At 42.9% G+C, this 25,628-nt stretch overlaps 4 non-coding genes across 4 annotated transcripts; 2 read left to right on the top strand and 2 right to left on the bottom strand.

Annotated features, from left to right (window-relative positions):
• Nucleotides 1-5,806: 5,806 nt before the first annotated feature.
• trnag-ccc (transfer RNA glycine (anticodon CCC)) lies at nt 5,807-5,877 on the top strand. The gene has a single exon. It is a non-coding gene; the product is annotated as a tRNA-Gly (tRNA).
• Nucleotides 5,878-6,977: 1,100 nt separating this feature from the next.
• trnag-ucc (transfer RNA glycine (anticodon UCC)) lies at nt 6,978-7,049 on the top strand. The gene has a single exon. It is a non-coding gene; the product is annotated as a tRNA-Gly (tRNA).
• Nucleotides 7,050-17,486: 10,437 nt separating this feature from the next.
• trnam-cau (transfer RNA methionine (anticodon CAU)) lies at nt 17,487-17,559 on the bottom strand. The gene has a single exon. It is a non-coding gene; the product is annotated as a tRNA-Met (tRNA).
• Nucleotides 17,560-23,848: 6,289 nt separating this feature from the next.
• trnaa-ugc (transfer RNA alanine (anticodon UGC)) lies at nt 23,849-23,920 on the bottom strand. Its single transcript has one exon. It is a non-coding gene; the product is annotated as a tRNA-Ala (tRNA).
• Between the last annotated feature and the right edge of the window lie 1,708 nt (nt 23,921-25,628).

Here is a 25,628-nt window from a genome sequence, read left to right as displayed (position 1 = left end):
TATTAAAAGACCATTGTGCCCCAGGGGACGCGTTTTATATGTCTTGTGCATTTGCTTCGGTGACAGAATCTAGAGCTTCCCCGCAGCGCCAGTGGTGTAGTGGTATCATACAAGGTTCCTGTTCTTGTGAGTTGCGTTTGATTTCTGGCTAGCGTATGCCACACAGCCTACTTTCTTACTTGCTTTGATTGCCCTTGTCATTTCATTTTTTTCTTCATTCCAGAATACAGCGGCTAGACTTTTCTTCGGCAATTCATTGGACCATTTCTTTCTTTTGAGGTTATTCAATTTCAAGAACACAAAGACCATACTTTCTGGGAGATATATTTCAGAAATTAAACGAGGCACATTGGTGACAAACGCCAGCCCTCTTTTCGAATCGATTGACGCAACAATGTGCACAATAGGTAGTCACATTCTGCTGCAGCAGAGAAGGGGTAGTTATCCATCTCGTGTTATTTCACAGGAGTTCGTATGTGCCCGTTTTAAGTTGAGGAGCTTACGTGACAGTTCCTGTAATTATTCACTCCTTTACCTGGTGTCTATTGTGTAACGCGCAGCATCTTTTTATTTTTTTAATAATTTATTTATTTATTTCCATTTTCCGATACTGTCTGGCTGAGCCCCCGTGTCCTAGTGGATCAGACACTGGGTTCCTGAGCCAGGGAGTGTGGCTTTGATTCCCAGCTGGGGTGATCCTTGCTTTGCTTTCGCCCACCACACGGAAATTCACTGCATGTTAAACAGCCGTATCAAGCTCTGATCCTGCTCAGAAGCACGGTCATTTTTAAGCTCGGATCTGAGCTCAGACTGAGCCCCGATCCGCTTAGTACAACACAATTGACATGATGCTTCCCACAGCACATACAGGGTGAAATGTGAAGGCACTGAAACCTGGAAAGCTGCTCCAGCGCATGGAGAAGCTCGGTGTGCAGTCTTGAACAGGAGAGTGGAAATAACGCAGGGCTTTGCAAACTTGTAAAGCTTGCAATATGCAATATAGGAGTGGCTGTGACGTTAACAGGTGGGTGAGCGCCCAATGAGCAGGGTGGCACAGCGGAAGCGTGTTGGGCCCATAACCCAGAAGTCGATGGATCGAAACCATCCTCTGCTATGTTTCAACTTTGGTTTTGTTTCTTTTCTTAAAGGTCTGAATAAAGTGCAATCTGGAAGGATGCTAATGGACAATTTCATTCCGTACTAAGGAACAGGAAACTGCAGATAACGCAGGGCTTCCCAAATGTTCACCGATAGCAATTTGGCTTCCAAGCAGTTGACCCGGGTTCAATTCCCGGCCAGCGCAATATTCACTCCCCTCTCTGTCTGTTCTCAGCTGCTTAGTGTGATATTTCATGCTGCTTCAGACCCTTTTAAGAACATAAGAAAGTTTACAAACGAGAGGGGACCATTCGACTCTTCATGCTCGTTTGGTGTTCAATAATATCGAAGTGATCCAAGGATCCTTTCCAGACCATTTTTAAATGTTCCCAAACTTTCAGCTTAAACAACATCGCTGGGTAGTTTATTCCAGATTGTGACTACTCTCTGTGTAAAGAAGTGTCTCCTGTTTTCCGTTTTGAATGCCTTGAAGCCCAATTTCCATTTGTGTCCCCGGGTGCGTGTGTCCCTGCTGATCTGGAAAAGCTCCTCTGGTTTGATGTGGTCGATGCCTTTCATGATTTTGAAGACTTGGATCAAGTCCCCACGTAGTCTCCTCTGTTCCAGGGTGAAAAGGTTCAGTTCCCTCAGTCTCTCCGAGTAGGACTTTCCCTTCAGACCTGGAATAAGTCTGGTTGCTCTCCTCTGAACTGCCTCTAAGGCAGCAATATCCTTCTTGAAGTGTGGTGCCCAGAACTGTACACAGTATTCCAGATGAGGTCTAACTAGCGCATTGTACAGTCTTAACATTACTGCCCTTGTTTTAAATTCTACACTTTTGACAATATACCCTAGCATTCTGTTTGCCTTTTTTATTGCTTCCCCACATTGCTTGGATGGAGAAAATGAGGAGTCCACATAGACTCCTAGGTCTTTCTCATGCGTTACTTCATCTAGATCTGTACCTCCCATAGTGTAATTATAGTGGACATTTTTGTTACCTGCATGTATTACCTTGCACTTGTCCACATTGAATTTCATTTGCCAGGTGTCAGCCCACAACTGAATATTATCTAAGTCCCTCTGAATAGCCTGTGCTGCCAAGATTGTATCTGCTGAGCCACCTATTTTAGTATCATCTGCAAATTTGACAAGTTTGCTAACTATCCCAGAGTCCAGATCATTAATATAGATTAGAAAAAGCAAAGGCCCTAGTACTGATCCCTGTGGAACTCCACTAACAACCTCATTCCAGTTAGAAGTGACTCCTCTAATCGACACCCTCTGTTTCCTAGACATCAACCAGTTCATAATCCATCTACTTACATTACCCTGAATGCCTACAGCTTCCAATTTGAGGATCAGTCTTTGGTGTGGAACCTTATCAAAAGCTTTTTGGAAATCTAAGTATATCATATCATATGCTTTCACGTGATCTACAGCTGCAGTTGCATGTTCTAAACATTCTAATAAATTAGTAAGACATGATCTGCCTCGTCTAAACCCATGTTGACTAGCTCCGAGAATATGGTTTTCATTGAGATGCGCCTCTATTTTCTGTCTAATCATTTTTTCCAACATTTTACAGGTGATGCAGGTCAGACTGATTGGTCTGCAATTTCCTGGCTCAGTTTTGCATTGGTTTGAGCTCCAAGAGCTATGTTTCTTTCTAATTCCCTCTTTGCTTTCCTGATCCCTTTCTAAAGATCTCTTTGCAGCTCAACATATTCTATGTATTTTGTTTCGTCACCATCCCTTTTGTATGCACTATACAACATTGTCTTTCTCTTTATATTTTTTGCATACCTCTATTAAACCATTTTGGCCAATGTTTTTTGTTCCTCAATTTGCTAAGTTTTGGTACAAATTGGACCTGAGCCTCGATTAGTATAATCTTAAAATATACCCATGCATTTTCAACTAACTCTGTATCCAGTGTGCTCCAGTCTACCTCTTCTAAGTGCAGTCTCATATCTTCAAGATTTGCTTTTCTAAAATTGTAGACCATTGTTTTAGACTTGGACCTTGTTTTTTGAAAGAATGCCTCAAAGATAACCATATTGTGATCACAATTTGCCATTGGTTCTCTAACTACTGTCCCCCTGACTCTATCTTGGTCATTTGAAAAGATCAAGTCAATACATGCGCTCTCTCTGGTTGGTTCCCTGACAAATTGAGTTAGAAAGCAGTCATTTACCATCTCAACCATTTCCATTTCTGCTTCTGTAGTCCCCACTGGGCTTTCCCAGTCTTAGTTTGGGAAATTGAAATCCCCCATTATAACAGCCACATCCTTGCTACATGCAGTCCTGATTACACTGTACAATGCAGCATCTTTCTGAAAATCTGAGTTTGGTGGCCTGTAACACACTCCTACCGCTAATCCTCCAGATCTCTTGTTCAAACGTTTCACCCACAAAGATTCTGTTCCATTACTGGGATCTAATACAAGTTCTTCTGCCTCAATGTCATTTTTCACATATAATGCTACCCCACCCCCTCTTCGATTTTGCCTGTCTCACCTAAACTGTGTGTATCCTTCCAACTTGTATTCATCCCCATCATTTTCTGTAAGCCATGTTTCTGTCACTCCTACAACATCATAGTCACACACCAGCACTGTGGCTTCCAAGTCTAACATCTTGTTCCTTATACTCCTGGCATTGAGGTACAAACATTTCAGGACTTTCCTACTGGCAGTTTCCCTTGGTTTCCTTTCCTTAGTGGAACATCTCCCATTGTCAAAGCTCCCTGCCCCCCTGGTTCCTAGTTTAAATGATTCTCAATTTCACTGCACATACGCTCTTCCAATGCATTAGCCCCCCTTCTGTTTAGATGTAGACCGTCCGGTTTGTACAGGTCCCATCTATCCCAGAAGAAAGACCAATGCTCCATAAACCTAAACCCCTCTTCCCTACACCAAGCTTTCAACCACGTGTTAAACTTTCTAATCTCTGCCTGTCTCCCTGACCATGACCAGTGGATTCCCCCCGGATTTGGCCAGTAGCCCGTCTACTAGTTTAGGGAGATCTGCAACCTGAGCACCAGGCAGGCAAGATACCAATGCGGGTCTCCATGTCACTAGAACACACTGTGTGATCTACACCTCTAAGAATTGAGTCTCCTACTATAACTACCTCCTTCGTCTGGGGGGGGATTGGGCACCATGGTGCTCTGGTGCTCAACTGCCCCCCATCACCCTCTGAGCTGTCACTGTCCAACTCGGTGTCCAGCAGTTGGAACCTGTTGGGCAATTCAAGCTCTTGGGGTGTCTCTACGGGGTGTGCACGCCCTTTTCTGCGGTTACGACCTACTGTAACCCAGCAGTTCTCTACGCTGTCCTGCTCTAAGGTCTCAACTCTCCTAGGTTTTGGCGTGCACACCATCTCTCTCATGGGCTGATTGACCAATTCTTCTATATCCCTAATACAGCGCAGATCGACAAGCTGAGCCTCAAGATCAATTGATCTCTAGGATTTCAACCTGCCGACAACGTTCTCATATGAAGCCTTCTTGGATGAGTTCATCCAGGAAGGCAATCATTCTGCAAACCTGACACTGTAGTGGCCACATGCTTCTAAATGTTACTTTTTGTTTGTTTGTTTGTTTGTTTGTTTGTACTTCTCTTGGTTCCTGCTGCTAGTCAACTGCCTAACTTTTGTCAGCGAAAAACAGCACAGCTCTTTCTCAACAGCTGCTTTAAGTAGCTTTTGTCTACCTACCCCCAATTCACACCTAATTGGCCCCACCTGGCTCCTCCTACAACATAATTCCTGCTAGTCCTAGACAGAAACTCCCTTCTACAACCTGTTTACTTTCACCAACTCAGCAGCTGAACTGAATTGGCTTCAATTTAGGCAAACTACAGACAATGCTAATGTCAATTTAAGGCAAACTTAAAACAAAATGAGCAATGCTAAGACTATTCTGAAACTAGTCAAACAACAAGATGGCTACCTCTCACCTGTACTCTCCGGTCTCTCTCTGTGGCAACTTGTAAATACTTCTGCTTTAGATGATTGGAGACAGCTAAAAATATACAAGTTTCTGTTAAGAGATATTACGAATAGCTAAAAGGGTATAGACAACATTATATTCAGAAGTTACTGTAAGAAAACTTTCCATGTGCAACACTAAAATAAATATTTGCTATGTATTATTATTATTGTTATTATTGTAATCTTTATCAAGATATGTGCTAGTAGATTTGTATTTTAAATTGCTGAACTTGACTCCCTTAACGTATCACTCTTACTACAGATTTGTAACTGCAAACGACAATTTCTGTAATATTTTTAAATTACACCGTAGACGTGCTTAACCAGGGCGAGTTACAGCTGAAATAAAACACACACGTATCACGATGAATCGTACAGTAACAGCAGCTACAATAGAGTTGCACGTTGCACTCGTGGCGTTTATGGACTTATGGACGCATTTATGAAACCAGTCCTTAATGTTTCATAGGAAAACCCAGATCTGCTTTATTTATGTATACATTCATTGAACTTGTAAATGGGCACACGTTAACGAAATCGTGTTCGCCTTCATACTGATTGTCTCTGCACCTGTGATGTAGTGATTGGCTAGGTACGTATTAAGCAGATCGACAACAGACTAATAAGGATAATCATTAAGACATCATCTTGCCCCATGGGACGCTTTCTATGAATTTGCTTCAAGGACGCAAGCCAGAGCTTCCCCAGCAGCGCCAGTGGTGTAGTGGTATCATACAAGATTCCCATTCTTGTGACTCGGGTTCGATTCCCGGCTGGCACATCCGACAAAGCCCGCTCTCTTTCTTGATTTGATTGTACTTGTCATTTCATTCTTTTCTTCATTCCAGAATGCTGCGGCAAGACTCTTCTTTAGCAATTGACTGGATCATTTCTTTCTTTTGAGGTTATTCAATTTCAAAAACACAGACAATATTTTCTGGGAGTTATATTTCAGAAATAAAACGAGACACATTGGTGACAAATGCCAGCCCTCATTTCGAATCAATTGACGCAATAATCTGCGCAATAGGTAGTCACATTCTGCTGCAGCAGAGAAGGGGGAGTTATCCATCTCGTGTTATTTCACAGGAGTTCGTACATGCCCGTTTCAAGTTGAGGAGCTTACGTGACAGATCCTGTAACTATTCACTTCTTTACCTGGTGTCTATTGTGTAACGCGCAGCATCTTTTTATTTATTAATTAATTAATTTATTTCCATTTTCCGATACTGTCTGGCTGAGCCCCAGTGTCCTAGTGGATCAGACACTGGGTTCCTAAGCCAGGGAGTGTGGCTTTGAGTCCCAGCTGCTCAGAAGCACGGTCATTTTTAAGCTCGGATCTGAGCTCAGACTGAGCCCCGATCCGCTTAGTACAAAACAATTGACATGATGCTTCCCACAGCACATACAGGGTGAAATGTGAAGGCACTGAAACCTGGAAAGCTGCCCCAGCGCATGGAGAAGCTCGGTGTGCAGTCTTGAACAGGAAAGTGGAAATAACGCAGGGCTTTGCAAACTTGTATTGCTTGCAATATGCAATATAGGAGTGGCTGTGATGTTAACAGGTGGGTGAGTGCCCAAGGAGCAGAGTGGCGCAGCGGAAGCGTGCTGGGCCCATAACCCAGAGGTCGATGGATTGAAACCATCCTCTGGTGTGTTTCAACTTTGGTTTTGTTTAATTTCGGAAAGGTCTGAATAAAGTGCAATCTGGAAAGATGCTAATGGACATTTTCCTTCCGCACTCAGGAACAGGAAACTGCAGATAACGCAGGGCTTCCCAAATGTTCACCGATTGCAATTTGGAAAACGAATTGCCTGCCACTTTGCAATCCTGGAATCATGTTCAACCACAGTGAGATATGGTGATGAACTAGTTTCTAGGTGTTGGTGGTATAGTGGTTAGCATAGCTGCCTTCCAAGCAGTTGACCCGGGTTCGATTCTCGGCCAACACAAAATACACTCCCCTCTCTGTCTGCTCACAGCTGCCTAGTGTGCTCTTTCATGCTGCTTCAGACCCTTTTAAGAACATAAGAGAGTTTACAAATGAGAGGGGACCATTCGACCCATCGTGCTCGTTTGGTGTTCATTAATATCGAAGTGATCCAAGGATCCATTCCAGACCATTTTTAAATGTTCCCAAACTTTCAGCTTCAACCACATCGCTGGGTAGTTTATTCCAGATTGTGACTACTCTCTGTGTAAAGAAGTGTCTCCTGTTTTCCGTTTTGAATGCCTTGAAGCCCAATTTCCATTTGTGTCCCCGGGTAGTCTCCTCTGTTCCAGGGTGAAAAGGTTCAGTTCCCTCAGTCTCTCCGAGTAGGACTTTCCCTTGCTCTCCTCTGAACTGCCTCTAAGGCAGCAATATCCTTTTTGAAGTGTGGTGCCCAGAACTGTACACAGTATTCCAGATGAGGTCTAACTAGCGCATTGTACAGTCTTAACATTACTGCCCATGTTTTAAATTCTACACTTTTGACAATATACCCTAGCATTCTGTTTGCCTTCTTTATTGCTTCCCCACATTGCTTGGATGGAGAAAGTGAGGAGTCCACATAGACTCCTAGGTCTTTCTCATGCGTTACTTCATGTAGATCTTTACCTCCCATAGTGTAATTATAGTGGACATTTTTGTTACCTGCATGTATTACCTTGCACTTGTACACATTGAATTTCATTTGCCAGGTGTCAGCCCACAACTAAATATTATCTAAGTTCCTCTGAATAGCCTGTGCTGCCAAGATTGTATCTGCTGAGCCACCTATTTTCTTGAAGTACTGTTGGAAATATCCCATCTGGCCCAGGTGATTTGTTTGTTTTTAATTCTGCTAGTCCCTTTAGTACCTCCTCCTCATTTATCCTGATCTCTCTTAGGGTTTGACTGGACTGATTGTCAACCTGTGGCATGTCATCTGTTTTTTCTTTTGTAAAAACCTCTGTGAAATACTCATTTAGAATATTTGCTCATCTTGTTCAATTTCCAAGATACCTCCGTTTTTGCGCTTTATCTGTTTCACCTCCTCTTTTATTAACCGCTTGCTGTTGTGATATTGAAAAAAGCTCTTTGCATTGGTTTGAGCTCCAAGAACTATGTTTCTTTCTAATTCCATCTTTGCTTTCCTGATCCCTTTCTTAAGATCTCTTTGCAGCTCAACATATTCTATGTATTTTGTTTCATCACCATCCCTTTTATATGCGCTATACAACATTTTCTTCCTCTTTATTTTTGTTTGCATACCTCTATTAAACCATTTTGGCCAGTGTTTTTTGTTCCTCAATTTGCTAAGTTTTGGTACAAATTGCTCCTGAGCCTTGAGTAGTATATTCTTAAAATATACCCATGCATTTTCAACTAACTCTCTGAAGACTCTGTATAGGAAGTTGAAGAAAGTGTTTTGTGATTATTATATAATGTTTTATATTAATACTAGCATTAGAAGTAGTTTTGTATACAGACTGAGCACATTCGATTTAGCAGGACAAGTAAAGGGTCAACAAGGTCGATTTGTTAGAAACTCCTGTCAGTAATGAAAGATTACACAGTGCCGAAATAGCCTACAGCTGTCTGCTGAGAATTTGTTTATGACTTAATCGTTTCTCCAGATAGGCAGGAATTGTTTCTGTTAAAGAACGATTGACACTAGGTAAATGATGACCGTGGGATCGCATCTTCCTAGTGCACATCAAAGACGGACATCTGCTTTGGATCCATCACCTCTTCATGGGAGGACAGATCGTAAAACGGACCCGGACCTGTTTCTTCTGATTGGATGAACGGCCATAAGATGTTACGTCATTTTTCCTATAAAGTTGTACTCATGTTTGTAAACATTAAGTCTCACTGAAGGAATTATTTCTGACGTGGAGCTTCCGAGTCGGCTCCATTAAAGTTCTATTTGCTTTATCTCTGCGACTTCTCCTCTTATTTCCCACACGGTTCTACAACTTGGCGTCACGAATGAGGATCTGAACTTGCCTCCACTCCCGGGACCAAAGCAAGGGTGAGTACCTTTAAAAATTACCACCCTGTATATTTAGATTTGATCTCGGGATTGTGTTTGGCTATCAGATTGTAATTTATAGAGAACCTGTGGAGAGGTAGAGGTAAAACAAATAGAAAGGTTGACTGTACAGCGGAGGTTCACAGTAGGGTGAACTCCAGGTAAGACAGATCTGCAGGGAGAGATACCAAAGGAACCGAAAGGTACGATTACGAGGCCTGCTGAGCCCCAAGTTAAGCAAGGAAATCATTGTACGCCAGGGCCAGAGTTAGTGGCAGTCAATAACCAGACGGAACTGGAGGTACTGTAAAGTCCAACGATATAGCCCCATCATTGGCAAAGATAGGGTTGGCATTATGGCATTACAAGATGTGTCTATATGTGAATACCTACAAGAGAAGTTTAAGAAACTTCAACTTAAGATGGAAAAGGCAGGATGGGATCCTAACTGGGTTCCCAAACAGCATAGAGAATGGTGGAATAAGGAAAAGAGAGAGAAAAACTTCTGCCCCTCCACCATATAAACATTCAGACAACCCCACTGATAATAGAACAGAGTCTAAACTTTACCCAGATTTGAGTTCATTCAAGTCAGAGAAAGTAAAATTAGCACCTATAGAGACGCGCACTAAGGAAACACCGCGATGTAGACGGACAATTTTATGCATTAACAACGTCGGTGCATCGCCCCTTCACACCCGGAGAGAAACACACAATTTTAAGCGACCTTCCAAAACTTAAACCCAATCATGGGAATCTGGATTTCTGGGAAAATTTTTATGAGATGTTAGATGTACACCAAATGCACGCTAGAGACGTACATATAATAATTAAAACTAAATGTCCAAGGCCAATCTGGGACGGGTTAAAAGCCGCCCAGCAGGATGGTACCTGGATAACAGCTGGAAATGATAATAATAATCTAAGGATCACTAACTTCATCACGGCTGTAAAGACAGTTCTCGGAGCAGGACAGGGAAATTGGGGTATAGTCTGTGGCGTCGTACAGAAGCCAGGAGAGACTTGCTACGATTATGCGGAACGAAAGTACACTACTTTTAGAGAACACTCCGGAATGCCAGACACCGAACGTGATAATGCAATCTTTTTAAAATTACTAAAAGAAGGGTTTTGTAAAGCACACCAAGACATCCTCAATATGGGTGTGACTGTACAATTGTACAATGGGCTTCAGAGGTAGAAAACAAGCAGTCAAAAGCTAAAATAAATGCTGTGGCAGCTATATCTGCCATTACACAAAACGGAGGTAAATGTTACAATTGCGGAAAAATAGGACATGTCGCTAAAGACTGTCGGTCTAAATCAACCCGCCCTAAGTGCACTTTCTGTGGGAGGACAGGGCACACGGGAGACAAGTGCTGGAAAGCAGGCGCTCCAGGCGAACACGAAGCGCCCTGGAATCAGACCAAGACAAACCCAGGCAGCCCAGAGGAAACGCGGAGCTTCTGCAGATCATCTGAGATCTGACAGAGAAACTAAATAGGAAATAGGTCACCTCGGCACCCGAGGTCGGCACATAACCGCACTGTTAGGGGGTCGGCTGTGTTCAATGTTGGTGGATACAGGTGCCTCTGTCTCGATAACCGATCTCCCCCTCCCACTGACTAAACACAGACTACAGATCTCAGGTGTAGGCGGCGCATGTATCACAGCCACACTCAGCATACCTCATCTTCTAGAAATAGGCGATCTCCTAATTCCAGTGTCTTTTTGGGGTTGTAAAAACCCAGAGGGGACAATATTTGGCATAGATATCCTTAGAGAAGCCGGCGCACTAATGGATGCTAATAATAATCGCATAATATGGACCAATATACACGGGAAAAAAAGGATACACAAAGATACGCAACAAATTGCGCTAGTATCTCACTCACACCGTCAACATCTCATATATGGCCAGACACACCACTTGGACACGTGTGTCAGGCATTTCCTGATGTTTGGGCAACACATTAACAAGATTGTGGTCTGGCACAAATTGAACCTATAGTTATCCCAGGTCCAGTACACAAAGCACATAAACAGTATCCTATTAAACCATAAGCTTTTACGGCAGTTCAGACAATTATTCAAACATTGCAAAATGAAGGAATAATACGCGAAACGCATTCAACCACTAATTCTCCAATCTGGTCAGTGGCAAAACCAGACGGCTCATGGCGACTTACAATTGATTACACACAATTGAATAAAGTTACACCCCGATTACACCCGATTGTAGCCAATTCAAAACGATTTGAAACCCGAACACTCTATTTTTACGGTCCTGGATATTAGCAATGGATTTTGGAGCCTGCCACTCCACTCTGATTCCCAAAATAAATGTGCGTTTACTGTATTCGACAAACAGTACACATGGACTAGAGTGCCACAGGGATTTCACAACAGCCCAACACTCTTTCACCAGGCAATGGCCAAGACTTTAGAAGCAATGGGTCTGACACCCTGGGATAGTTTAATCATCCAGTACGTGGATGATCTTTTGATTGCGTCTCCTGATGAGACCGCACACTTAGGCGCATTAATTACAGTCCTCGGTGTCTTACAAAAGGCAGGATTTAAAGCAAGCCCTAAGAAAGCACAAATAGGCCTAACTAAGGTTCAATATCTCGGACACAACATTTCACAAGGACAAAAATCTATAACGCATAATAGGCAAGAAGCCATTCAAAATATGCCAAAACCACATAATGTTAGGGCTGTGTGTAAAGTTATGGGGCTCCTTAATTATTGCCGCACTTTCATCCCTAATTTCACACAAGCCACAGGTCCGATACAGGCGTTAATCAAAGGAAGCCCGGCTCCCTTGGACCCCATAGACTGGGGACATGAACAGGAAATAGCCTATCGTGTAATAAAACAGGCTCTCAGCAATGCCCCCGCCCTCGGGTTACCAGATCATACTAAACCATTTCACCTCTACTATTCCCAAGATGGGATCTATTATACAGCAGTTCTGACACAGGAACATGGGGATAGGCAACGTCCCGTCGCCTATTACTCCACAAAGCAACCTACGGTAGCAGCAGGCATGCATCGCTTTATGGCAGCAGTAGACTGTGCCTCTTGGGCAGTGCAGGCATGCGAGCCGATTGTAATGAACACACAGTTGATTCTGCATACAGGACACACGTTAGTTGAATTATTACACACCGGCAAATTGCGTTCAGTCTCCGATAGTAGACGAGCTGGATGGGAAGCCGTTTTGCTCCCCAGAGATAAATCCATACAAATAATAAAAGACACACGAGTAAACCCAGCAGATGGGATGTTAGGGGAGGGAGAAGAGCATACATGCTCTGAGCTGGTGCTCCAGGAGGACCACAGTCGCTTCCTAGAAAACCCCCTCACAGACCCTGACTTGGAACTATATGTTGATGGATCCAGGAAAATAATAGATGGAATCCCCCACACTGGGTGGGCGGTGGTATTGGATGACAGCACCGTTGTAAAATCTGGATCCCTGCCAGGACACTGTTCAGCCCAAGTGGCAGAACTCGTGGCGTTGACTGAGTCATTAAAAATAGCGAAAGACATTAAAGTTAATATTTTCACTGACAGTCGCTATGCATTTGGAGTAGTACACGACTATATGGCAACCTGGGAATGTAGAGGGTTTATAACAACAGCAGGAGAAGTAATCAAACATTATGAGTATGTTATAGCCCTAGCTGAGGCAGCACACCTTCCAGAAAAGGTAGCAGTAGTTAAAGTGAAAGCTCATCAGAGTCTTTCTGATGATGGATGCCCGCGCACCCGTGGGAATCACTTTGCAGACCTAGCTGCGAGAAAGGCAGCAGAGACAGGCAGTCATGTGACGTTATCAGGATTCCCCTGCTCTAGTAAACTTGCGAGTATCCTAGAAAAAAAATTCTGACCTCGCACAGCTACAGAAAGACTGTGAGAAGAATGAAGTACAAGAGTGGGTTAAGGGAGGTGCAGTACACTCAGACGGTTTGTGGCGAAGTCCTAACTTACAATGTGTATTAGCACCCCAGTGTATTAGGTCAATGCTTCTGGACCAGTACCATGGCCCAGCTCACACGGGTCGCAAGGCCATGTTAACTCAATTGCGTGAACACTGGTGGTGGCCTGGCATAGGCAGGGACACTGCGAAGTGGTGTCAACAGTGTATTCCTTGCGCACAAGTAAACCCAGGTAAACCGATCAAAGTCACTAAATCACACCAGCCCCGGCCTCGAGGTCCGTGGGAAAATATTCAAATTGACTTTACAGGACCCCTGACAAAATGTCATGGGACATCCTATTGCTTGGTAATAATTGACCATTTCACAAAATGGGTTGAGGCTTTCCCCTGCAGGGACTGCTCTGCCACCACTGCAGCACGAGTCCTAGCAACTGAGGTTATTCCTCGATGGGGTGTGCCCCGTCAAATGGACTCAGATCAAGGGACTCATTTCACCGGTAAGGTGATGAAGGAAGCATGTTTACTGCTGGGGTAAAACAACGATTTCATATACCTTATCACCCTCAGAGTTCAGGCTTAGTGGAGAGCACTAACCGGACACTGAAGAAAAGTTTGGCAAAAGCCCTGTTAACTACAGGCAAGGGATGGAGAGTAGCACTCCCCGCTGTGCTGTATAAACTTAGAGCATCACCTAATCGGAGTACTCAGCTTTCTCCATATGAGTTAATGACAGGGAGAGCTATGCAACTCCCTGCTGGCATCTGGGGTCCCATTGATCCCAGTGCTCCATTCAAAGACCATCTTAAACAGTATGTGGCACAGCTATGTACACACTTAAAAAAACTTAGATCACAAGCACGTGATCTCCAGTCCCTCAGAGACTTGGAACTCAAAGAGGAAATGCCAACAACACTTCCTGAGGTTGGTTCACAAGTAATGTGTGAAAAATTTCCAAGCAGACCAGGGCTCAGGCCCAAATGGACAGGACCACATAATGTCCTTCTTTCTACAGACACTTCGGTTTGTATTGACGGACAGGAGGGGGGTACTAGATGGAAACATTGTTCACAAGTTAAAAATTATAATCCAGGAGAACTGTGTACTAAACCTTTATCTTTTCTCATTCCTAGGAAAGCAACAGTTGCAGATTTCCTGAATTTTGAGAGACATTCCCCTAACTGGTAAAGGTTTTGTCCCCCTACAGGTACTAAGAGATAATCCAGCATGACGACGACTGTGTACACTAGAGTATTTGGACTGATCTGCCTGTCCTTAGTTGAATCATGGACAGATAACAAATTTATCCAAATGACACGCACCTATGCAAATGCCCTTAATAAAACAAAATGTTGGGTTTGTTCCCACATTCCACACGACACTAAGAAAGGGGTTCCAATGATCCCCATTCCAATTCCAGTATTTTCTGATTATTCACAACTTAGAGTTGCCTCTAATGTACGGTATGCATATGATTATGCCTTAGGCATCACAGGAGAATGGTACTTTAGACCGAAGATGGATCAGAATAGAAGATATTTTAAAATGCCATATATTGACTTGGCTCACAGTAACAAAGGATCTGTGTGTGTTTCATACTATAACCAAACCATGCAATCCCAATTGATAGGTAATAGTACTTGTAATCACACTGTGGCTATCGATGGTCTTGACTTTAGGTATCAGACTTGTCGATTTTACGCTCCATGGAATGGGACTTATTGGATATGCGGCATGCGGGCATATTGGGAACTTCCTTGTAAGTTCACAGGTTCTTGTTATTTAGGATTTGTGGTGCCAGCTTTGCGCCACACTGAAGATAAATACCTTCCAGATATAGAACAATTTACTCACCCTAAAGGTGAGATAGGGGAAGGAGACAGGTTTGCTTCCATACTATTTCCTATGTATGGAGTCGGAAGAGCAATAAAGGAAATCAGATTAGTAGCTGGTATATTAGAAACATTAAGTATTTCTACAACTGAAGTTCTCAGCAATTTAACAACTGAAATAGTGGCTATGCGAACTGTTGCCCTCCAGAACAGGCTAGCTCTAGATTTCTTGCTAGCAGCACAAGGAGGGACATGTGCCATTATAGGGCAGGAATGCTGTACTTACATACCAGATAACTCTGAACACATTTATAATCTTATAGAGCACATTAGGAAAGCAACTACAAAGATACACCAGTCCTCCGGAGGAAAAACCCTCTGGGGATGGCTTGCTGATACCTTTGATAATCTGGGTATGATTGTATTAAAAGGATTGATATCGGTAGTTACTATTCTGCTATGTCTGTATGTTTCTTTTTTATGTCTTAAATACACTGTTCAAAGAGCATCTCAACAACTTTGTAAACCTCATAATGTATCTACTATGGTTACAGCTGCAATTAAAACACCCTCGTTGGCAGACTTTCTCTAAATTTCTACTAAACGACACCGTCCCTCACTCGGGAGGAGCAAAACTCACACACCCATTGACACAAATCTTATTCTATCCCCTTGGTTCTGGAGGCTCCATGTGACTGAGGACAAATGGATTTAGTATCAAAGGCAATAAACCTCATGACTCAAGGAAAACCAAAGGATGCATTGGAAAGATACTATTACAAAGGTCACTCACTCACGCCTACAGGACATTCTGTACATTCACATTTAGGGACACACACTTATCGCTCTCCCCGACAGCAGGGACACCCTTACACTCGCCATACACACATATACACCCCACGGGGAAGGGTTGGGATGAAGGAGCTGAAAACGCAGCGTCAAATCTTCCTAACCCCTTGCTTGTAACTGATAAACATAACTTTTCTTTGGCTTCTTTCCGCTTTGCTCTATTGCCAAACAGCAGGGAATGAAGACTCTGTATAGGAAGTTGAAGAAAGTGTGTTGTGATAATTATATAATGTTTTATATTAATACTAGCATTAGAAGTAGTTTTGTATACAGATTGAGCAGATTCGATTTAGCAGGACAAGTAAAGGGTTAACAAGGTCGATTTGTTAGAAACTCCTGTCAGTAATGAAAGATTACACAGTGCCGAAATAGCCTACAGCTGTCTGCTGAGAATTTGTTTATGACTTAATCGTTTCTCCAGATAGGCAGGAATTGTTTTTGTTAAAGAACGATTGACACTAGGTAAATGACGACCGTGGGATCGCATCTTCCTAGTGCACATCAAAGATGGACATCTGCTTTGGATCCATCACCTCTTCACGGGTGGACAGATCATAAAATCTTCAGATTGGATGAACGGCCATAAGATGTTACGTCATTTTTCCTATAAAGTTGTACACATGTTTGTAAACATTAAGTCTCACTGAAGGAATTATTTCTGACGTGGAGCTTCCGAGCCGGCTCCATTAAAGTTCTATTTGCTTTATCTCCGCGACTTCTCCACTTATTTCCAACGTGGTTCTACAACTCAGACTTAGTAACGCGTTACCCACAACCCTGGAAAAGAGTTGCACTGTCGTTTCTTGAATCTCAGAGCATTCTAAATCTGTTTCGGAGGCGTTCCCCAAAGGCACAATATGTGGATGATATGGGCAAAAAGAAGGAGAAAAAGCTACTGTGCGCTAGATGACATGTAAAGCAAGGAACACATTCGTTACTGTCCCAGCAATCTCCGAGAAACACCGTGTGTACGCATCCACTGTGATATGTGATTGAAACAACGAGATTGCAAGCGCCCATGTGCATCATTTTTACTTCTCGGGTTCAAGTCACAGACAGACTGTGGTCAAAAAGTAGGGAGTTATCAGGGCCAGGTGCCAGGGGTGATACATGTAAGGTACACGCAATAACGCCGAGCTATAGCCTCCACTATGCTGAGTGTTGCTTTGTGGGTACAGCGACTAAATTAAGACATGTTGAAGTCAATCAATCAATGAATAAATACATGTCCATTGATTTATGTATTGGATGTATTTCTTTCAACATTGAATTCTTTGTGTAATGTCGTTTTCAACACAGTCCTCAACTCTTGTTGTCCTTGTCGCCAGCACGGGTAAGTGTGTGCTCCTGAGTGGTAAAAGGACCCTTGTCAGAGGTGGGATTCAAAGCCAAGCCTCTACAGGAGACGATGACCTGCACGCAGCACCTTACACCACTCGGCCATCCTGACTTGTGTTCCACTGATCAAATTGAGTCGTTGCCGACGTCATGGAAAACAATGAACTTTTCAATGACTGTGTTCTGCCAGGGCTTCCTTCACTTTGACTTTTGGGATCACGACGTCATCTCACCAATGGCCGAAATAGCTCAGTTGGGGGAGCGATAGACTGAACATCTAAAGGTCCCTTGTTCCATCTCAGGATTTGGCATTTTGCCATGAATTTCTTCAGACAGCACAAGCAACCACTTTATTGCACAGGTGTGCGCCTTTTTTCTGCAGCTGGAGATCAGTGTGGTAGAACTCAAAGATAAAGGAAGAGTGCTTGCCCCGTGTGAGGGTCGAACTCACCACCTTCAGATTATGAGACTGACGCACTACCTACTGCGCCAACGAGGCACGGCATGGCCAGCTACCTCTACTCCAACTGACCTCTTAGCATGACAACCACTCCGATGAACATTCGTGAACACATATTTTCCCCGAATGACAACCATGCGCCTGTGATGTAGTGATTAGCTAGGTATGTATTAAGCAGTTCGACTGCAGATTATTACAGATAATTATTAAAAGACCATTGTGCCCCAGGGGACGCGTTTTATATGTCTTGTGCATTTGCTTCGGTGACAGAATCTAGAGCTTCCCCGCAGCGCCAGTGGTGTAGTGGTATCATACAAGGTTCCTGTTCTTGTGAGTTGCGTTCGATTTCTGGCTAGCGTATGCCACACAGCCTACTGTCTTACTTGCTTTGATTGCCCTTGTCATTTCATTTTTTTCTTCATTCCAGAATACAGCGGCTAGACTTTTCCTCGGCAATTCATTGGACCATTTCTTTCTTTTGAGGTTATTCAATTTCAAGAACACAAAGACCATACTTTCTGGGAGTTATATTTCAGAAATAAAACGAGACACTCTCAAACTTTGTATCTCCTTCAACAACAAACAAACAAGCCAAAAGAGAAGGAAAAGAGCAGTGTTGGGGTCGTTACTCACAAAAAGTAATGTCTTACATTGTACTCGTTACTCATATCAAAAGTAACTAAACACTTTACTTATTACTTCCTGGAGAATGTAATTAGTTACTTTACTTTTACATTACTCTGCATTACACCCCAAACGTTGCGGGACCTCAATAAACAATTTCAAAGCTACACCAACACAAGCAGTTGATAATGACAGAGACATACTGTTATCTTTTGTTGTTTTAATAAAGCGCCACAGGAAAACCAGGCCAGTGTCGGAAGTCCACCCCCTGTTGTGGGAGGAGCGGAGCGATTGTGGGTTTGGTTTTGTGTTTCGTTTTAAAAATGAAGACAGAAAGCAACACTACGAGCGATAGAGCCTGGTGTGGAAAGGACTTTTGTGGCTCTCTTATTCTGTATGCTTTAGATGATTGGAGACAGCTACAAATATACAAGTTTCTGTTAAGAGATATTACGAATAGCTAAAAGGGTATAGACAACATTATATTCAGAAGTTACTGTATGAAAACTTTCCATGTGCAACACTAAAATAAATATTTGCTATGTATTATTATTATATTTATTATTGTAATCTTTATCAAGATATGTGCTAGTAGATTTGTATTTTAACTTGCTGAACTTGACTCCCTTAACGTATTACTCTTACTACAGATTTGTAACTGCAAACGACAATTTCTGTAATATTTTTAAATTACACCGTAGATGTGCTTAACCAGGGCGAGTTACAGCTGAAATAAAACACACACGTATCACGATGAATTGTACAGTAACAGCAGCTACAATAGAGTTGCACTCGTGGCGTTTATGGACTTATGGACGCATTTATGAAACCAGTCCTTAATGTTTCCCAAAAAAACCCAGATCTGCTTTATTTATGTATACATTCATTGAATTTGTAAATGGGCACACGTTAACGAAATCGTGTTCGCCTTCATACTGATTGTCTCTGCACCTGTGATGTAGTGATTGGCTAGGTACGTATTAAGCAGATCGACAACAGACTAATAAGGATAATCATTAAGACATCATGTACCTGCATGTATTACCTTGCACTTGTCCACATTGAATTGCATTTGCCAGGTGTCAGCCCACAACTGAATATTATCTAAGTTCCTCTGAATAGCCTGTGCTGCCAAGATTGTATCTGCTGAGCCACCTATTTTCTTGAAGTACTGTTGGAATTATCCCATCTGGCCCAGGTGATTTGTTTGTTTTTAATTCTGCTAGTCCCTTTAGTACCTCCTCCTCATTTATCCTGATCTCTCTTAGGGTTTGACTGGACTGATTGTCAACCTGTGGCATGTCATCTGTTTTTTCTTTTGTAAAAACCTCTGTGAAATACTCATTTAGAATATTTGCCACATCTTGTTCAATTTCCAAGATACCTCCGTTTTTGCCCTTTATCTGTTTCACCTCCTCCTTTATTAACCGCTTGCTGTTGTGATATTGAAAAAAGCTCTTTGCATTGGTTTGAGCTCCAAGAGCTATGTTTCTTTCTAATTCCCTCTCTGCTTTCCTGATCCCTTTCTTAAGATCTCTTTGCAGCTCAACATATTCTATGTATTTTGTTTCGTCACCATCCCTTTTGTATGCACTATACAACATTGTCTTCCTCTTTATATTTTTTGCATACCTCTATTATACCATTTTGGCCAATGATTTTTGTTCCTCAATTTGCTAAGTTTTGGTTCAAATTGCTCCTGAGCCTCGAGTAGTATATTCTTAAAATATACCCATGCATTTTCAACTAACTCTGCATCCAGTGTGCTCCAGTCTACCTCTTCTAAGTGCCGTCTCATACCTTCAAGGTTTGCTTTTCTAAAATTGTAGACCATTGTTTTAGACTTGGACCTTGTTTTTTGAAAGAATGCCTCAAAGACAACCATATTGTGATCACAATTTGCCATTGGTTCTCTAACTACTGTCCCCCTGACTCTATCTTGGTCATTTGAAAAGATCAAGTCAATACATGCGCTCTCTCTGGTTGGTTCCCTGACAAATTGAGTTAGAAAGCAGTCATTTACCATCTCAACCATTTCCATTTCTGCTTCTGTAGTCCCCACTGGGCTTTCCCAGTCTAAGTTTGGGAAATTGAAATCCCCCATTATAACAGCCACATCCTTGCTACATGCAGTCCTGATTACACTTTACAATGCAGCATCTTTCTGAATATCTGAGTTTGGTGGCCTGTAACACACTCCTACCGCTAATCCTCCAGATCTCTTGTTCAAAAGTTTCACCCACAAAGATTCTGTTCCGTTACTGGGATCTAATACAAGTTCTTCTGCCTCAATGTCATTTTTCACATATAATGCTACCCCACCCCCTCTTCGATTTTGCCTGTCTCTCCTAAACTGTGTATATCCTTCCAACTTGTATTCATCCCCATCATTTTCTGTAAGCCATGTTTCTGTCACTCCTACAACATCATAGTCACACACCAGCACTGTGGCTTCCAAGTCTAACATCTTGTTCATTATACTCCTGGCATTGAGGTACAAACATTTCAGGACTTTCCTACTGGCAGTTTGCCTTGGTTTCCTTTCCTTAGTGGAACATCTCCCATTGTCAAAGCTCCCTGCCCCCCTGGTTTCTAGTTTAAATGATTCTCAATTTCACTGCACATACGCTCTTCCAATGCATTAGCCCCCCTTCTGTTTAGATGTAGACCGTCCGGTTTGTACAGGTCCCATCTATCCCAGAAGAAAGACCAATGCTCCATAAACCTAAACCCCTCTTCCCTACACCAAGCTTTCAACCACGTGTTAAACTTTCTAATCTCTGCCTGTCTCCCTGACCATGACCGGTGGATTCCCCCCGGCTTTGGCCAGTAGCCCGTCTACTAGTTTAGGGAGATCTGCAACCTGAGCACCAGGCAGGCAAGATACCAATGCGGGTCTCCATGTCACTAGAACACACTGTGTGATCTACACCTCTAAGAATTGAGTCTCCTACTATAGCTACCTCCTTCGTCTGGGGGGGGATTGGGCACCATGGTGCTCTGGTGCTCAACTGCCCCCCATCACCCTCTGAGCTGTCACTGTCCAACTCGGTGTCCAGCAGTTGGAACCTGTTGGGCAATTCAAGCTCTTGGGGTGTCTCTACGGGGTGTGCACGCCCTTTTCTGCGGTTACGACCTACTGTAACCCAGCAGTTCTCTACGCTGTCCTGCTCTAAGGTCTCAACTCTCCTAGGTTTTACCCCCAATTCACACCTAATTGGCCCCACCTGGCTCCTCCTGCAACAGAATTCCTGCTAGTCCTAGACAGAAACTCCCTTCTATAACCTGTTTACTTTCACCAACTCAGCAGCTGAACTGAATTGGCTTCAATTTAGGCAAACTACAGACAATGCTAACGTCAATTTAAGGCAAACTTAAAACAAAATGAGCAATGCTAAGACTATTCTGAAACTAGTCAAACAACAAGATGGCTACCTCTCACCTGTACTATCCGGTCTCTCTCTGTGGCAACTTGTAAATACTTGTGCTTACCTTTTTGCAAGATCAACGACAAGGTGGTAAGCACTTTACACTGTCAGCTGTGCAATTACTCATGCAACCTTAGTGTTACTGGTTACTGCTAGTGTACAAAACACTGACCCCGACGTCATTTGAACACGCACCCTTGTGATCTAGAGTCAGACGTGCTACCCTTGCCACAAGAGCTCGCTGCTTTCAAGGCGGGTGGTGAAACGCTCCTCTTTAAATTATTATTGGTAGTAGTAGTAGTAGTAGTAGTAGTAGTAGTAGTAGTAGTAGTAGTAGTAGTAGTAGTAGTAGTAGTAGTAGTAGTAGTAGTAGTAGTAGTGGTGCATATCCGATACAGCGTGCTCTACATATTGCTTTGAATGCATGTGTAATTTACTCATGAATTTAGGTCCGTTCCTTGCTGATGGATTGATTATGGAGAGAGGGAGGGTTTACATATAAGTCGGTGTCCTGTGGGGGACAATGCTTTGCTTAAGGAGTCTGCATTTGGTAGACTTTCGAGGTGCACAATTCAGTGGGAGAAAACGCATCGGTCGGTGCTTGGTTAACACTTCTTTTTTAGTAGCTTAGTAGAGCCAATGAGCTCGGTGTTAGTGCGTGTGCCTCCAATGTATCACACCTGGCACCTGTCCCCGCTAATTCCCTAGTCCTGATGACGGTCTGTGTTTAACTTCAAGCCAACAAGTAAAGACAACGCGCGTTTTAGATGGCATGTGTGTCAACGTGATGATGACGATGTTCAAGTACACCGTGCCGTTTAAAGCGCCCAAATCTTACAGCCTGCGCACTTACACTCACCTAAAGGATTATTAGGAACACCTGTTCAATTTCTCATTAATGCAATTATCTAACCAACCAATCACATGGCAGTTGCTTCAATGCATTTAGGGGTGTGGTCCTGGTCAAGACAATCTCCTGAACTCCAAACTGAATGTCTGAATGGGAAAGAAAGGTGATTTAAGCAATTTTGAGCGTGGCATGGTTGTTGGTGCCAGACGGGCCGGTCTGAGTATTTCACAATCTGCTCAGTTACTGGGATTTTCACGCACAACCATTTCTAGGGTTTACAAAGAATGGTGTGAAAAGGGAAAAACATCCAGTATGCGGCAGTCCTGTGGGCGAAAATGCCTTCTTGATGCTAGAGGTCAGAGGAGAATGGGCCGACTGATTCAAGCTGATAGAAGAGCAACTTTGACTGAAATAACCACTCGTTACAACCGAGGTATGCAGCAAAGCATTTGTGAAGCCACAACACGTACAACCTTGAGACGGATGGGCTACAACAGCAGAAGACCCCACCGGGTACCACTCATCTCCACTACAAATAGGAAAAAGAGGCTACAATTTGCACAAGCTCACCAAAATTGGACAGTTGAAGACTGGAAAAATGTTGCCTGGTCTGATGAGTCACGATTTCTGTTGAGACATTCAGATGGTAGAGTCAGAATTTGGTGTAAACAGAATGAGAACATGGATCCATCATGCCTTGTTACCACTGTGCAGGCTGGTGGTGGTGGTGTAATGGTGTGGGGGATGTTTTCTTGGCACACTTTAGGCCCCTTAGTGCCAATTGGGCATCGTTTAAATGCCACGGCCTACCTGAGCATTGTTTCTGACCATGTCCATCCCTTTATGACCACCATGTACCCATCCTCTGATGGCTACTTCCAGCAGGATAATGCACCATGTCACAAAGGTCGAATCATTTCAAATTGGTTTCTTGAACATGACAATGAGTTCACTGTACTAAACTGGCCCCCACAGTCACCAGATCTCAACCCAATAGAGCATCTTTGGGATGTGGTGGAACGGGAGCTTCGTGCCCTGGATGTGCATCACACAAATCTCCATCAACTGCAAGATGCTATCCTATCAATATGGGCCAACATTTCTAAAGAATGCTTTCAGCACCTTGTTGAATCAATGCCATGTAGAATTAAGGCAGTTCTGAAGGCGAAAGGGGGTCAAACACAGTATTAGTATGGTGTTCCTAATAATCCTTTAGGTGAGTGTATACAGAACCAGCTTGCAATCCGGCCCATTGTTTCACTTCTCACAATGAATACATACACACGCTGTTTCTCGGACGAATGCTGGGAGAGAGTGCCGAAAAGGCCCATGCTAGTGTGACCGATGAATCACGGGCTCCCGATTTGATCGGTACTTGCTATGTGCATCCAATGACATAGTGCACGGGCTCCATTAAAAGACAGTCTGGAGATGCCGAGGACTGAACTCGGGACCTCATACATGCAAAGCATGCGCTCTACCACTGAGCTACATCCCCAATGCCAGCCTGTCTTCTCTCAAACTTTGTATCTCTGTCAACAACAAACATACATGCAAAACGAGATCGAAAAGAGCAGTGATGGTGTCGTTACTCACAAAAAGAAATGTATTACATTGTATTCTTTACTCATATAACAATATATTTTACTTATTACTCTCTGGGCAAAGTAATTAGTTACTTTACTATTAGATTACTTTGCATTTCACCCCAAACGTTGCGGGACCTCATTAAACAATTACAAAGTTACACCCACACATGCGGTCGAATAAAGACAGAAACATACAGTTATCTCTTGCTGTTCTAATAAAGCGCCACAGGAAAACCAGGCCAGTGTCGGAAGTCCACCCCCTGTTGTGGGAGGAGCGGAGCGATTGTGGGTTTGGTTTTGTGTTTCGTTTTAAAAATGAAGACTGAAAGCAACACTACGAGCGATAGAGCCTGGTGTGGAAAGGACTTTTGTGGCTGTTTTATTCTTTGTGCTTTAGATGATTGGAGACAGCATAATAAATACACGTTTCTGTTTAAGAGATATTAGCAGTAGCTAAACGTGTATAGACAACATTATACTCAGACAAGCATTACGTTACCATAAGAAAACGTGCAACACTAAAATACATCTTTGCTATTTATTTTTATTATTGTTATTATTGTAATCATCATCAAGATATGTGCTAGTAGATCTGCATCTTAAATGTCTCAACTTGACTCCTTTAACTTATTACTCTTACTACAGATTTGTAACTGCAAACGACAGTTTTTCTAATATTTTTAATGTACGACATAGACGTCCTTATCGTCCTTATTAAGACCATATCGTTACAATGTGTAATGCAGTAACGAGAACAAAAAAAAGGAATCAGTAACTGTAATATTATTACTCCTTTTGGAAACATACCACGTTACGTTACTCGTTACTACCAAAAGTAATAACATTACTGTAATGCGTTACTTAGTAACGCGTTACCCACAACCCTGGAAAAGAGTTGCACTGTCGTTTCTTGAATCTCAGAGCATTCTAAATCTGTTTCGGAGGCGTTCCCCAAAGGCACAATATGTGGATGATATGGGCAAAAAGAAGGAGAAAAAGCTACTGTGCGCTAGATGACATGTAAAGCAAGGAACACATTCGTTACTGTCCCAGCAATCTCCGAGAAACACCGTGTGTACGCATCCACTGTGATATGTGATTGAAACAACGAGATTGCAAGCGCCCATGTGCATCATTTTTACTTCTCGGGTTCAAGTCACAGACAGACTGTGGTCAAAAAGTAGGGAGTTATCAGGGCCAGGTGCCAGGGGTGATACATGTAAGGTACACGCAATAACGCCGAGCTATAGCCTCCACTATGCTGAGTGTTGCTTTGTGGGTACAGCGACTAAATTAAGACATGTTGAAGTCAATCAATCAATGAATAAATACATGTCCATTGATTTATGTATTGATGTATTTCTTTCAACATTGAATTCTTTGTGTAATGTCGTTTTCAACACAGTCCTCAACTCTTGTTGTCCTTGTCGCCAGCACGGGTAAGTGTGTGCTCCTGAGTGGTAAAAGGACCCTTGTCAGAGGTGGGATTCAAAGCCAAGCCTCTACAGGAGATGATGACCTGCACGCAGCACCTTACACCACTCGGCCAACCTGACTTGTGCTGCAGTGATCAAATTGAGTCGTTGCCGACGTCATGGAAAACAATGAACTTTTCAA

This window comes from Amia ocellicauda, chromosome 14 (genome assembly GCF_036373705.1).
Source record: "Amia ocellicauda isolate fAmiCal2 chromosome 14, fAmiCal2.hap1, whole genome shotgun sequence".
NCBI classification, from domain to species: domain Eukaryota; kingdom Metazoa; phylum Chordata; class Actinopteri; order Amiiformes; family Amiidae; genus Amia; species Amia ocellicauda.
This window is presented reverse-complemented; position numbering and strand designations above follow the sequence as displayed.